Here is a 5786-nt window from a genome sequence, read left to right on the forward strand (position 1 = left end):
ATAGTATCCTACCAAAAAAAAAAAAAACAGATTTAAATGGAATGATTTCTGAACATTTGAAAGTCAAACACATTTACATTCTTTCTGGTTACAGTGAATGACTGAAGCCAACATGGGTAAGTGTGAGTTAGGGTACTGTAAATGAAAGTCAGTCATGAGATATGAATCCATCCTCTTCCAAAGGCCTATTAAAACAACAAGACCAACACGACAGCAAAGAAAAAAACTCAGGCATTGGTATTAGAATTCTTGAGCCCTAACTGGAATATAAAAACAGTAAACTGTTATGGAAAACAGTATGGTGTATATAATACCAAAATTAAAAACTGTAATTACCATCTGGCTCACCAATCCCAATTATGAAATCTACCCAGAGGGATTGAAAGCATAGCAGAGATGTGTGATCCACATCCCTGCACGGTAGCAGCATCTTCAGCAGCCAAGACATGAAAGCAACACACATGCTCACTGCTGAATGAACGACGGAGACAGATCTGATAATACACAATAAAGGATTCTCCAACATTAAGTGAATAAGGGACCTCTGAGAGATGCTACAATGTGAATGAGCCTTGGGAACAATTGAAGTAAAATAATCCAGTCACAAAAGGACAGAAACTGCGGGATTCTGCTACATGACCTTGCCATTGCAGTTAAAGTCAAGAAAAGCAAATATTGAATGGTGTCAAAAAACAAAAAACCAAAAAACCAAAAAACAATCCTTTCCTGCTATAGAATGGGTCACAGTTTAGGCTTTGCAAGATGAAATATTCCTGAGATCAGATGACCAGCAATGTGAGTACAGTTATCACTAAGCTACACACTTGTTTCATAAAGTTAAGGAAGAAATTATTATACACAGTAAATTTAATTTCTCTGGAACAAGTTGAAAATCTAAATCATATTCTGTCTTATCTCACCTGCCCATAATGTCCTATATTCTTAAGAGCAGGATTTTTATTGGTACCAGTGAGATAGCTTGGCAGGTAAGGGAGTTTGTTAGCAAACCTGACCACCAGATCTTTGTCCCTGGAACTCACATGGTAGAACAAAAGAGTTAGCTCCCAAAAGGTGTTTTGACCACTACCATACATACATAAATACATACATACACACACACACACACACACACACACACACACACACACACACACCACACAGAGACACACACAGGAACACACAGTGACATACACACAGAAAAACAAAATTGATAAAAAATTAAGCCTAATCTGTTATTAAAAATGAACTACTTCATTTACATACAATTAAAATATCATTATACACAAATAGGAATTCAAAATAAAGAATTTATTTTCTAACAGAACAGTGTAGAATCCATGGGAACGTTTGAAAGATTTTATTTAACAAAGCTCACTGCTGTCTGAAGACTGTCAGATACAATGACAAGCATGCCATGGGCAGAGAAGATGAGTCATGAAAACACGAGTCTGACAACAGAATATCAACAAATAGGGACGTGACAGTGACCTCTTGGTCTTCACAGAGTAATAAGGTGTCAACACTGGCACTGACAGTTCCCTGACTGTTTTGCATGGAGAAGTGAACTGCCACCCACTTTTGTACTGAGCATGCCTTTCCTTTCAATCACACAAATGAAGAACAGTGAAGTAATAAACAGAGCATTCACACACACACACACACACACACACCCAGACACACACACACGCACACAGGCCTGCACACATGCATGCACGCATGCTCACATACACGCTTGCTCACATACATGCTTGCTTGCTCAAATGCACGCACACAGCCTTCAGGGGACCTTGGCTACACACAGAGATACTGTCGGGGTTGAAGTCTTTTATGAGAGAATCCCAGAATACCTTGCTCCTTTTCCACCATGGGAAATGAAACACAGACCTTGTTATACCACTCAAGCAAAAATATCCTGTACATGATCTCTTCCGCTAATTACTCCATCACTGTTTTGCCTCTTCAAAGAAAGGAGAAATCAGATACAGGTTTCATATTGTGTTGTTTGCAGAAATCTGGAAAACCCCAAGTGGTACAAAACAGAAAGGATGCAAGCTTATTTGATGAGTGAAATTTTCCATTGCTCTTTTCACATCCATTGACGTTAATGACTAAGCAGTTTGAGTCCTTGTGCACAGAAACTGCCCCAAAGCCACACTCAGTTAGTTTCATGAATTAAGTATTCCCACACCCACTTAGAAACAAATCTTTGTGTGTCAGCCATTTGATTTAGAAGAAAGACAACCCAGGTTACCATAACTACATTCATATGTCACTCAAAATAAATGTTTGTTCTGAATTAATACAAATCAATATTAGTCTCCATTTGTATAATGGTGGTAAACTCCACATGTAGGTTCAAAGAATTTAGGAAAAGTTAATAATTTGATGTTTAACATTTTAGAAATTTGATATTAATGAAAGAATTGGTGGTGCTAGGAGATTCTAAATAAAATAGGAATTAAAATTTATTAGAGAAGCTAGTGAGGCATAGTCTCATAACGAATACCCTGTTATAATATACAGCAGTTCATGCCTTATAATCATGTAGAGTTTGCACCCAAGTCTCAATATAGAGTTACATAGAATTACATCTACCATTGTTTCTCCACAGACCATGTTCAAAATGCACTCCATTCAATAGATTCCTGCTTCTGTGTTTCACAATCACCTTGTCAGAGACTCTTAATTGGACCTGTGAACATGTAATGCATATTACAAGATGCCCTGTACTTGTAGACTCTTCCCATCCACATTTCCACAGTTCTTCCTACTTATGTACAAAAAGTCTGAGCATCCAGAGATAATGAATGGCATCCACCAATTGGGTGCATAATACGTAGCATGGGAATTGTTTTGTTGGTTATGAAGAAGCCATGGAGCACACAGATCCCTGGAAAATCCCGCTGGGGTCTCTCCTCACTTCATGTGGTTGGTGCTTCCATTGCTCAGGGGTAAGTTGCCAAGGGGGAAAGGAATAGGAGGGCCCACCAGTCTTCAGCTATAAAATGAAACCTATGTCTCTCAACTTTAGCCATTTCATATGGTACCCCTATATCCACCTTGTGTGCCCAATCTTTATAGTTACCCAAAATGAAGCAAGGTTTCTACAGTTCATCAGTATAATAATAATAAAATAAAAAAGACCAAATGGCTTTAGAGAGGAAAAGCATGAAATGTAGTGAGCATAAACCCTAAGGAATTTGTGCACTCTAAAGATCCATTAGCTGGCCATGATAGCCTTTGTTTTAAAACCAATAACAATAGTTGGCACTAAAATGTGCACAGTCCTTTCTGAAATAACCAAATAAAAGCCACATGTGATATTAAAAAATTAATGATTACAGATAAATTACTTATTTCATTGGGTCACTTTTAATTTTTTCACTATTGATCAGGAGGTTGCCTTTCTATTTGTATGTATGTGTCTCTATGTGTTTGTGTGTGAATGTGGGGTATGTGGGGGTCATAGGATATTCCTGAGTGTCATTTCTCACCTTCCACCTGTTTGACATAGGATATCTTATTTTCCAACACTGTCTACACTAGTCTAACTGTGAGCTTCCAGGTTCTGCAGTGTCTATCTCCTATCTCATCCCAGGCATGGTGAGATTACAGATGCATGAGACTGAACCTGGCTTTATATGACTTCTGAGGATCCAAATGAAGATTCTCACACTTAGGATGCAAGTTCTTCATCAACTGAGTGATTCCTCTAGTCCCATTGTCATTTAAAAAACAAAAAAACAAAAAACAAAACCAAAAAACAAATATGCTCAATGATTCTGAGTCTTCCTGAGACTTATTAATCCAGTATTTCAAGGACCAATCAAAAGGAAGATATTTAAATTTTTCAAGTTAAATAAATAAAATTAAGACAGAAAAGAGCGTGCAAAGGTGGCATCTAAGTGTCTCCAGTGATACAGGAACAGAACTAAAGCCCAAGTCAGTTATGATTCACTCAGGGTAACATGGCTGGTAGCCAAGAATGGTCCTGTCTTTCCATAAGAACTTTTTCCCATCACCTATTGAACGAGTTTGCACAAAACCATCAAGATCAAAAGACACCAGGAGACTGAGGGCAGCTTGTCCTGTAATCAGAAAGGAGGGTTGCATCGTTTGCAGAATTCTGGTTACTCCTAGATCATCACTGACTCTGTGTGACATGCCAGGCTCTATGATAGTGGTATTGGAACTATAGCACCCCAGAAAATATCACCTGCCTTAATCCCCAGAATCTGTGATTGTACAAAATTATATGGCAGTGGTAAATTAAGGAGCAGAAGAAATTTTTATTGCAGCTTAAAATATGGCTATTGTAAATTATTTGAAATGAGCCCATTGTAATTACAAGGGTCTTCAAAGATTGGAAGATGACAGCCAAAGAGACAGAAAACCAGAGGGACAACCAGGAAGAGCATGTAAAACCTTGGTCTGAATTTGTAGTCAATGAAGAAGTAGATGACCAAGCCATTATGGAGTGGGGAAAGAACAAGGAAACATTGTCCCTTGGCACCTGTAGTAAAACTCTTCATTTCTACCAGAAACACATTTCAGACTTCTGACCTCTAGAAGTGCAAAATTAGAACTCTTTGTCTCTCTAAGTCACAGGTCAGCATCATTTGTCCCAGCAGCAGTAGAATATGAAGGTAGTTTCAAAGTGAACATTGGTGAGGGGTCTTGTTATGTACTCATTGAACTTTTGGTCCATGAACAGACACAGACAAGTGCAAAGCACCATTGCATGGGGCTGAGCCACCGTATATGTACTTTGATGATAACATAAAGTGCTATGAAGAAACAGGGCAAATTCCCATCTCAACCTGGATCAAAGCAAACTTCTCCAAAATGAAGAGAAATTATGAAAGTAGTAGTGGAGGTAGAATAGGAACGAGGCACAGCATGCCTCACCCCATCCACAGTACTCAGAAGATTAAAGTCTATTCTTTTTAATGGGCAATACCCATTAAATCTACCTTATTTAATTTTAACAGTTTTTTAGTGTGTGTGTGTGTGTGTGTGTGTGTGTGCCACAACCTGTGTATGGGGCTCATATAACAACTTTGTAAAACTTATTCTCCTTCCATCTTTAGGTGAGTTTTGGGAATTTGACTCAGGTCACCAGACATTCATGGAAAGTGCCTTTACTGATTAAACCATCTCACTGGCCCATATTCTTATTTTTAGATATGAGAACTTCTCACCAAACCTAGAACACATCCTTTTTCTAGGTTAAATGGCCAGTGAGCCTGGGAAATGCAACTATCATTGTATCCCTAGATGTGGAGTTATAGGAACCCTTCCCTTCTGCTTTGATGTTGGGGTTTGAGACTCAGGGCCTCCTGCTGATATAGCAAACACTTTACACATTAAGTCTTCTCCTTAGTACCAAGGGAGATTTTTTTTCTAATATTGCATCTGATAATGGGTGAGGGATTCAGCCATCTGTGGCTATAAATGTAAGTATTTAGTACACAGGAACAATATTTACATAGAAAACTTGCAGTAATGGGTTCTCCCTTAGGTCTGTGACCCATGACTGGAGAATCATGAGGTAGTTGGCTATGTTTACAGAACCAGATATAGCTACAGAGCAGGCCTAAAGTCCAATTAGACAGCTGTTGGTTACCCCCAAGATAAAAGTACCACTGTTGCTCCATTCGGGATATCTTGCCATCTGTCCTTGTGTTTCTTGGGCTTTTCAGATGGGTGAGACTATTAATTGCTCCTCTTTCTTGGCAGGTTTGTTTGTTTGTTTGTTTGTTTTTTGTTGTTTTTTTTTTTTTTTT

At 38.4% G+C, this 5786-nt stretch overlaps 1 protein-coding gene across 1 annotated transcript in view; it reads right to left on the reverse strand.

Annotated features, from left to right (window-relative positions):
* Ofcc1 (orofacial cleft 1 candidate 1) overlaps window positions 1–5786 on the reverse strand; it is a 277373-nt gene that overhangs the window by 90805 nt on the left and 180782 nt on the right. The gene's annotated exons all lie outside the window — the stretch shown is intronic.

The sequence above is a fragment of the Mastomys coucha genome, unplaced genomic scaffold (assembly GCF_008632895.1).
Source record: "Mastomys coucha isolate ucsf_1 unplaced genomic scaffold, UCSF_Mcou_1 pScaffold7, whole genome shotgun sequence".
In the NCBI taxonomy this organism is placed as follows: Eukaryota; Metazoa; Chordata; class Mammalia; order Rodentia; family Muridae; genus Mastomys; species Mastomys coucha.